Genomic DNA, 10,180 nt, shown 5'->3' on the forward strand with positions numbered 1-10,180 from the left:
TTAACAAATTTGCTCTGCCAAGGGGAGGCCCATGGGTAAGGCTCCTCTCGATAATCTGATTCATTTATTTATTTATTTACTTTGAATCACGGAATCTATGTAATCTTGCTGGACCTGACCGGAGGGGACAGAAAAAGATGGAAAATAGCAAAAAGATGCAAAAGGGAAAGAAGAAAGGAGACAAAAACATCACAGACAGAAGGAAACGACCTTTCAATCCACACCGTCACCAGACAACAAACTGTTACACCTGTACATGAACACACCAGAAAATGTCCTTCAACTTTTACAAAAAACAAAAACAAACACACACACACACACACACACACACACACACACACACACACACACACACACACACACACACACAAAAACAAAGCTAACAAACAAAAAAAAACAACAGAGGTGCTGGTGATTAAGAGTTTTTAAATAATAACCAAATCAAAAAGACATATCATGAAAGTAGTATAACAGCGACCAGATACTAACTCACAGGAAAAATAAAAAGAAGAATTATCTCTTAGTATATAACCCCACTGGACAACTCAGTGACTGTGTCAGCATGCAGAGCATGAGGAATAAGGAGTGATCAGTTATGAAGAGTGGTGAGTGAGATTGTGCAAATGTGACCACGCCACCACTGAGGCCAGAGGCAGACCAGGGCAGACCAGAGACCCAGGCCCCCAGCAGCAGCCCCTAAGCACTAACATAAGCTACCCACCATGAAGACGACTCCAGCCCCACCCGAAGGGCAGCAGAGGAGAGCCCCAGCAAGAGTCCCCCATCGCCTTGGGGCCCCACCAGGGACCGGCCCCGCCGGGGACCGGCCACCCAGGGCAGCCCAAGCGAAGGGCCCAGGGCCCTAGGAGCCTAGAGGCAGCCGCCCCACCCCCCAAAGGCAGAGGGCCCACACCATGCCTAGGAGGACCAGGCCCCCCCAGACAACCACCCGTCGTAGGCCAGCACACACCCCAATGTTCCAGCCGCACATCCCGGGAACCAGGGTGCCATCGACCCCCTCCCTCCACCCTCCACCTACTACAATCTGCACCCCATATAACCCCACACTCACACCCTCCCCTGTACCGTACCCACAAGCACTCACCTTCACACAGTCACGTCAAACATAACCCACCCACCATGCCCCGTGGGGGACACCCCAAGCGGACCAGAGGACAGCGAGCCCCAAGCACCACCCTACCCCACGACCCCTGGATAAACCACCTTCCCCCGCTCGCCCCCGGCCACACCCAGGAGGAACGGGTGTGAGAGGTCCCCAATTGTCATGATGCTAATAGGTTTGGACTCAAGATGACTCAGAATTCCAGGGATGGGTACAAACTTTTATTTGTTTACAAGGTAAGGAATGTGCAATCCCGGTCTTCTAAGTTCAGGCTTCTGTGAATATGGAGACAGATGTTAGTAAGCAGGGGGCGGCAGGTTACAGTGCGTAATGGTGTGGCTGACGTACCAGCAGAGTGAGATCCAGCGGGAGAGGGAGGAATCCTCAAGCTCAGAGCCACGGGAATCCGGGGGGGAAATCTGCTGCGTGCTGTAGGAGAAGCTGCTGAGCAAAAGAGGGGTTAGTATCTGGATAGGTTGAACTGCCGGCCAGGCTGACAGAGTGGGAAACGAGAATCCTCGTGGGGGTTAGGGGGAGTAGTCCGTAATCCGTAATCCAAGTCCAATAATCGATTCCAGAGGTCCAGAGCCAGGAGATCCAAACAGAGACAGGCAGAATACCAGACAGGGGCAGGCTGAGGCAGAATCCAAATCCAAGGCAAACGGGTCAACAACAGACGGGCAAACAGGCTGAGAAATAAGGGCTGGAAGCGTACAGGGTAGAACCAAGACGATCTGGCAACTGAGAGATGAAACAGGCAGGTATATAAAGTGCTCAGCGCAGGTGGAGCGCATCAGTAATCAAGCCAGCGTGCGGGGAAGATGCCTTCAGGGTAGCTGGGAAAAACCGGCTCCGAACCACGCAGCATGACACCAATATTGTCTCCCTCCCCGCACCTGACTGTTTATGTAGTGTGTGTTGTTTGCAATAAAAATTGAGAGGCAGTGACCGCAATGAGCCGGGAGCCAGGCCACCTAAGTGGCCCCACCCGACATGCACTGCATGACTTGCCCCTCAGGTGTTGTTTGTGTGTTGTGTTTTGGTGTCTAAGTGCAATTAAAACTGAGAGGCGAGTCGCCACGGGGTGCATCCAAGGAGATCACTAAATGGCCCCCTCCGCTCCACCCCGCATGGCGTGCATGCCTCCTAACTCCCTACATATGATTGACAAATTGTAAAAAAAATGGTTAGTGATCAATCATAATCATAATTTTTGCATACTGTACCACCATGCCACCTTCATGTTTCGGATGTATGATGTGTGGAGGGTCCAGGCTGCGTAGATAACGGCAGAGTCATGATTTTTCCCATGGTTCAGCTGGATCCCTGTTTATTAGAAGGTTAAAAAATATCTGTACTGTTTGGCAACAGAAGGAGAAAAGTAGCTCGGTCAGAACACAGAGAGCTGCTTTCTAAAATATTTCTAAGCAGAGGTAACATACCCTTTAAGCCACAGCGTGCCCCCAAACATAGGGTAAACAATTCCAAACTCATTAAGTTAGCTTTATTAAATGTTAGGTCATTAGCAGGGAAATCATTTTGAATTAATGATTTTATAACTGAGCACAACCTTGATTTTATGTTTTTTAACTTGGTTAAACAAAGATAACAACGCAGCTGCTCTGATAGTCAACCCCTCCCAACTTTAGTTTTATCAGTAAGGTCAGACTGAACAGGAGAGGAGGGGGGGTTGCAAAAGTTAGAGAATTTATAGGCAAAAAATCTGGTTAATAAACCACTAAAGGTGCAGTTACTGTGCATGTTGTGAATATTTCTCTCTCCTCACCATCTATAAACTGTGAGATTCTAATCCTGCTTTCTGCCTGTTCACCTGATGCTGATACTCATCACATATTGTTCCTTCTGTGTTTAGAAGGAAGCAGCTTCACAGCTTTAAATTCATCCTTCTGACTTTTTACCCTTTAGTTAGTAAATCCTGAAAATTTCATCCTTCTTTGTCATAAATATTTATTTTATAAATATATATCAAGAAATATTTTAACTGTTGCTGTTATTCCATGAAAAATACTGAAAATCTAAAAATCTGTATTTGTTATAGCTATATTTAAAAAGTTCTTTAGCATTTTAAGCCATGTATTAAAAGCCATTCTAGGAGGTTCAGAGTCTCTTGGTACTCCTGAGCCACAGGTTGCAGAGCCCCGATTTAATGTTTGTGAACCAAAATTTACTGCATTTTCTTTATATAGCATTAGGCCGTCTTTTAAAGGAAAAGGACATTTTGCGCATAACAATGCAAATAATCGCAACATTCCATGCAATTATTCGGGATTAAAACTTTTAATGGTTGCCCAGCAATAGATATTATCGAAACTTTACCAACCTGAGGTAATGTGTACTTTGAGGGAATGTTTTCAAAAAACAATACTATAATTACCTTTTGCCAGATGACTTTGCCAGGTTCAACAATTTGCCTAGAGAAATGAGCCATATAAGAAAAATGATAAATTGTGAATTTGTTTTCCCCCATGCAAAAACTCCCCCATCCCCTCCTTGCACCTGGATTTCTTGACCCACCTCCTTGCAACCTTGTCCACACAAAGACACAGAACTCAGATTTAAGGCGATGTATGTTTGGCTCAGATCAGTTTGTTGAAGAAGGAGAGAAATAAACAGCACTGGTGAGGTGAGCGTCTTAGATTTAAAACATGTATATTCTAAAATATAATTCTTATTTCGTCAGGAACATTGTTCTTTGTTTGTTTATCCAAACTTGAAAAAATATTAATATAAAAAGTGTTCCTTTTTCTTTTTTTTTCTCTTATTTTTGAATTCAGTTAAGTTTGCAAGATGTTTGACAGAAAATAGCTAACAAGAAAATATATGAATCACAGTTGCTGTGAATTTTGTTTGGGTTGCAAGTCATTGACTTTCTTTCAACTGTCTACAGTGGTCTCGCACAGTGGTTTTCTGAACTTTCTGGCGGCCTCAGATGGTCTTGATTTAACATTTGGCTGCTTTTTCACTTATTCTAAACCCAATTCTTGTACTTGGTCCTTTTCTTTTTTAAGAAAAAAATGTGTTTTATGTTTTTTAAGCCACTCTGGCCTGACTTATATAATTCAAAAATAACTCAGCCAAAGATAATGCAATGATTTCCATTTTTTTATTTGCTCTCCCAGCTGCATTTGTTTTCTCTTTAGTTTTCATTTTTAGTGCAAATTGTATTGTTTTGGTTTATAGATTGACTCTGACTGAAATGTATTGATTGTCAATCTTCTTGTCTTTGTTATTGGAAGTGATGCATGCAGTGACAATCAGTGACGTGCGGTGAAGTTTATGGTTGGTGAGGCACTGATTTACAATTGTAAGAACTGAAAAGAGCATCTTATTTCAATATTCGTTCAACAGCATGCAGCTGGTAATGCTTCATATCCTATCAGCTTTCCTCTTTTAATTACACTCACACACCCACTGCTACTAACTCTTCAGTGAGAAAAGTAGATACTGGCTGTCCTAAAAGTCGCTAGAAATCACTAAATGACATCATCTAATGTGCATAATAGCCTGGTACACGGAGGCTGCTGTGGAGAGGAATGTCATGGGAAAGGCAAAAATAGACGAAAAGACAAGCTAAAAAATTTTAAAAAGGCAAAACTAATGAAAATAAAACAAATTCTTTGGTTAATATTTTCTTTTATTTTAGTTTAATTTTATTAAGTGTAGGTTTTTTTCTAATTAGGAGGCTGCAACATTTCACAACACTTGTTTTCCTCCACACCCTTTGTTACGACCCGACTCAGGGGTATGGAAGGGCGTAACAAAGAACACGGCGTGGACAGGTGGTAAATTAAAATGAAAGCACATTTATTTACAATTCCCATGAAAAGTGATGGACAACCTGTAAAACAAAATAAAGATGAGCTGGGGTTAGCGGACCTGCAGAAAGAAACAAACCAAAACCTATACCAAACACTCACTGAGTGCACACAAAGTCACAACCGCAACTCGGTGAGGAAACTATAACCAAACAAAAGCAGCAGGCCCATAACTAAAGTGACCGTCGTCACAACACAATAAAACACTAACCTAGCCCAGCACTAAAACAATCACCACAAAGTAAACTTAACACAACTAAACACTTAAAGCACCCATTGTGGAAAGGGAGGTGGTCGCGACACACACACACCTGGTGCACAACATGAGGGGGAAAGCGGCCGGAGCCATTCTGGCTTCTCCCCCTCCAGACCTGCCTCGGCTGCAGCCTTTTCAGCCTGAGCTTCCCTGTAAGCTGCAGCCTGACTGGTCCAGAGGAATGCCAGTCACACTGGGTGGGGACAAAGACGCTGGCCTTAACCACTCCGGGCAGCGCTCTGCAGCCCCTAATCAAAACACAAACGGCCACAGCTGTCTACGACAAGCAGGGGCCGTAACAATCTTCATTAATAGACATTAATATCTGACAGTAAGCCAGCGCGAAATCATCCTGCACCAGCTTTGAACGTTTCATTTTCAGCCTGGTCATGAAATAGGCGATCATCTCCTGCTCTGAATACAGCTACTGCTGCTGCCAGAAGCCTCCTCTGATTGCTTTTGGACAGGAGAGGGGCCTGCGCAGCAGCACCCACTCCTCATTGAGAAGAATAAACTACTTTCATATACGTCAGTCTACAAAAGTCTCCAATACTGAAAAAGTCGCTAGATTTGTCGCTTGTCGCTTTAAAAAACAAACATACAAAAAAAAAAGGTCGCTAAGTTGGCAACACTCACACACTGTGTTGGTGTGAGTGCGCCCCCTTGAGGTGAGGCAGAGTACTGTTTGCCTGACCTGCTGACTTTTCTCTGCACTTTATTGTACGATAAACGGGAATATTTCTCTCACAAATACATTAAATACATTACACAGAATATTTCTGTAAAGTTGATATTGGCGGTATGCTGAGGAACAGAAAACGGGACGTGTCATGCAACCCAGTTTGTATTGGATGGTACAGTCAGAGCTGAGGCACAGCTCGCCCGAGCCTCCACTGCGGTTTCTGCACTGGATTTGATCGGGAAATACTCAAATTTGGCAATTTTTACTTAAACTGTCAAAAACGTGTTAGAGTCATACTGAAAATGCATTTTTAACACAGATCAGTGGAAAATATTAATATTTATTGTGTGTTTTTTCTTTATCATGACAGGTGAGGCACTGCCTCACCTGCCTCCCCTGATCGCACGTCACAGGTGATAATTAATGTTAATGTTGCAAGCATTTTCGTACACCATTCAAAGTGTGTTAGACGTGTGTAAGAGGAAGATGTGCAGTTGAATTAAAACATGTGAAGCAAGAGGACATGTTTGTTAGTATGAAATTTTTAAAACTACTCAATTTGGTCCTATGAGGCCCACAGTCCTGCAGGTTTACAATGTTCCCCTGCTCCACCACACCTGAGTCAAATGAATGAGTCTTTGTGCAGAATTGAGTGGCCCTGATATACATTGTAGAAAAACATAGTGACTAAAAAAAAACAAAAAAAAAATCTTCTTTTACCTGATAATGAGAAAAGGATTTGCTTTCTTCTAGAAATACAGTTGATCAACTTTAAACATATTTATAGTTTCGTTATGTTTTTTTCTCTTTCAGATATGACTGACAGTATCATATTTTCCAATGACTCCCTTCCCCCTGAAAACCTTACCTCCAACTCCTCCCTTACTCTAAATGTTTGCCTGCCAGCTTTCATCAGCTTCACCACATACAATGCCACAAACATCTTACTCCTACCCCCTCTCTACATCTTCATCCTCTATCATGGCCTCCAACAACTGAAGCAAAAGCGTTCCTCCTCCTCATTAACCATCAGTCACTGTGACTGCTTCACTTACAACACAGTCGTCATGGAGCTGATGGGTGTGGTCGGGTGTATCCTCAGCTGTTGTGCTATCTACGGTATGGATTTTTATGCGATGCTCATATATGTCTTATTACATAATTTCAACTGGTGTGGACAGACATGGTTTCACATCCTGACCTGTGTGGAGCGCTACCTGGCTGTTGTTCATCCCATCACCTACCTGAGCCTGAGAAATGAAAAAGGGATCCGAATCAGAAATGTCAGCATTGGATGTGTCTGGCTGCTTTGCTTTGTAGGAACCGGTTTAAGTTTCTCCAGAGAGGGCTTCATCTTTGTGAGTTTCTGCTTTTTGATTTTCGCCTTGACAACCGTGTCCTTCTGCAGCATCTCTGTTCTCTGTGTTTTGATTGGTCCAGGTCCAGGGGAACAGGTTGGAGGCAGGGAGAGGACTGACCAATCAAAGCAGAGAGCATTTTATACCATCATGACCATACTGGGGGTGCTGGGGTTGAGGTTTTCCTTTGGTTTAATTCAGATTATATTGTTTGTCTCAAATGTAAAGAGTAACTGTGACCTTGAAACTTGTGGATTTTGGATGGATGTGCCCAGCAGCCTGGTTTTACCTTTTCTGTTTCTACAGAGAACAGGAAAACTGAAGTGCTTTCAGAGAAACAAGACTCCTGATCAATAGTAGAATTCAAACAAATAAAATGATTATATCAGTGCAGATGTTAACATACAATTCAAGGTTTTTGTTACTGACAGTAAGAGTGAACATTGAATATTACATTATGTGGAGAAACAAATCTTAACATAATAAAACCACTCTTCAAAAAAGCTTTACAAGTTCTTGACAAGAGATTATTAATATTTCATCACTGTGAAATCATAACTACTTTCTTAGTTTTTATTATTTTTTAAACCTGAAATTGGCGGGTTCTATATGTAAGGTTCTGCACGGTTGTTCCTCATTTAAATGTGGTCAGATGGTGGTACCGGTGCCACCATGACTAGCACCATTTAGACATACTCTATTTAGACAGTTTCAGGACATAAATACTGTAAAAGTCCACCTCCTCTTCTAAAAAAAATGTTTCACAAATCTCTAAGGCTAATTTCCAAAAATGGTTTAACGAACACGAAATCATATGTGTAATTGTTGTGCTGTCTATATGTGTCTATTTATGTTTATTTGTAAGTTGTTTTATGAAATGTTGACCCCATTCATATTCTTTTGTAAATAATAAATAAAATAATGTAACTACTACATCAACTTCATAGTAAGTTGTAATCTAGTGTCAAAGCTAGAGGAGAAAAAATGGATTTTAAGAAAGGATAACTACATTTAGGTTTGTTTTAAATTAGCCTAAATATTTAGTATGTATATCTAAAAATTTTACAAATTCTACATTATTTGTTGATTTGCCTTCTGAAGAATTCATACCTATAAATATACCAGAATCTGGATGTACAGCAAATTACATACATAACTGTGTGTATATATACAGGTGTATGTGTGTGGGTGCATATATAAATCTATAACAGTGTGTAAAACTAATTTGTTTTATATTTATTATTTAGGTTTAAATTTCTGACCTGCTGTGATTTAACTTTGTCATTATATTGGTTTACTTTCAAAATAACAATGTTCTTTTTTTTTCATTTTTTTTTTTAATCTTTGTATAAATGGCAAAAATAAATAAATTGTCTTCTTCTTCTGTACATTGTAGATAAATTTATTGAGATACTTATCGATGAATTACTTAAGTGTGCTACTTATTTTCATTTATACTCTATTAATCATATTGAATATATCTCTTATCTTTAAGCTCATATACGGGTAAGTGAGAAGAACATGTGAGAGGCTGACTAATTGTGTATGCTGGTAAAACAACATGTGAAATGTTACACTTACAGGAAATATCAAAGTTAACTGGAGTTTAGAGGAAATCTCCTGTTTGCCTGTGTATTGTCGTCTTGTTCCTGTTTTTTAGGACCTGTGACTGCAGCCAATCCAACTTCTGCAACTGCAGCTTGAGACAGCAAAACTGTGTATAGTCAGACACATATATTTATAAGGATTCAAGGATGAGGGAGGGGAGTCGGACTGTAGAGGGCAATGGACTCCGTATTGTATTAGTTCAGTGGACAGATTATATGAATCCCGGATTCTGTAATTGCACATTCTCATATCAATTGTAATTAATAAATTGGTTAACTTGAGAGAAGTAGTCTGTCATATTTGGATCCATCAAAGAACGCGGTGGAGGAAAACCTCAGGTAAAAGAAATTAGTGGGAACAGTATCTAGTAACTAAAATTGTGGGAATTTATAAGTACCTGTTTAGTTTTACTCAGAAAAGAAGTACCTGTTCGATTACGTGTTTATTTAAAGGTTTTCTCTAATAACATCCAGTCCTCCTGTTGGAGTTCCATGTAAAGTTCTCCTACACTAATTAAACCTTAAAACATAAACAGGTGTAACAACACATGCTACTTTTTGTGCAATTCTACTATTCCACCCACTGCTGAATTTGACAAATGCCTGCAAGGATTGTGGGGGGGGGGGTGATCAGGAAGCGGAGAGTGGGCGGGACGGGATACACAGGGAGAAATGATTGACAGACAGCAGCTCAGCTCACAGCTCCCTTCATAAGCGTTGGTGGGTGTGGTTTTCTATGACAAACAAAAAGAAAATATTGTATTTGTTATACATTTTACAGCTTGCAGAACCTTAGACAATGACACATAGACTGTATATGTCTATGTATATGTAGATGGATGGATCCTTTTTCTTTTTTTTTTTTCTCTATGGATGGATCCTTAATGAAATCACCCATAGCAGCATCATACCTGCCATCACTCCCAGAAAATACAAAAATGGGCAAAGTGTCTGAGCTGAGAGGGGGGCTGTGAGTGTGGGAATGGATGACTGATGTCTATCAAACTCTGAGTTGCCTGTAGCTAAGAGCTAACTCAGCCAGCTCTGATCTAACGTGAGCTAACCGGTCTAAATACATTTATAGGGATACTCATCAAGGAATTATTTAAGTGTGCTACTGTACATATTTTCATTTATATTCTTATTCTGTTACTCTGTGATACACTGGTGACCTGGAGGGTATTTCACAAAGCTGGATTAAGGGAAAGCCAGGCTTATCTTGATAAGTCTGGCCCATTTAAGCCAGAGTTCTGTTCCATCAATGTGGCTTATTGTTGCTCTCTGAGTAACTATGGTAACTTATGCACCAGAACTAGCC

At 41.1% G+C, this 10,180-nt stretch overlaps 1 long non-coding RNA gene across 1 annotated transcript; it reads right to left on the reverse strand.

Moving 5' to 3' along the window:
* Window positions 1–2,109: 2,109 nt before the first annotated feature.
* LOC121639826 lies at window positions 2,110–9,670 on the reverse strand. Its single transcript, XR_006010244.1, has 3 exons — window positions 9,604–9,670; window positions 5,152–5,165; window positions 2,110–2,121 (listed from the first exon to the last, which is right to left on the reverse strand). It is a non-coding gene; the product is annotated as an uncharacterized LOC121639826 (long non-coding RNA).
* Between the last annotated feature and the right edge of the window lie 510 nt (window positions 9,671–10,180).

The sequence above is a fragment of the Melanotaenia boesemani genome, chromosome 5 (genome assembly GCF_017639745.1).
Source record: "Melanotaenia boesemani isolate fMelBoe1 chromosome 5, fMelBoe1.pri, whole genome shotgun sequence".
NCBI classification, from domain to species: Eukaryota; Metazoa; Chordata; class Actinopteri; order Atheriniformes; family Melanotaeniidae; genus Melanotaenia; species Melanotaenia boesemani.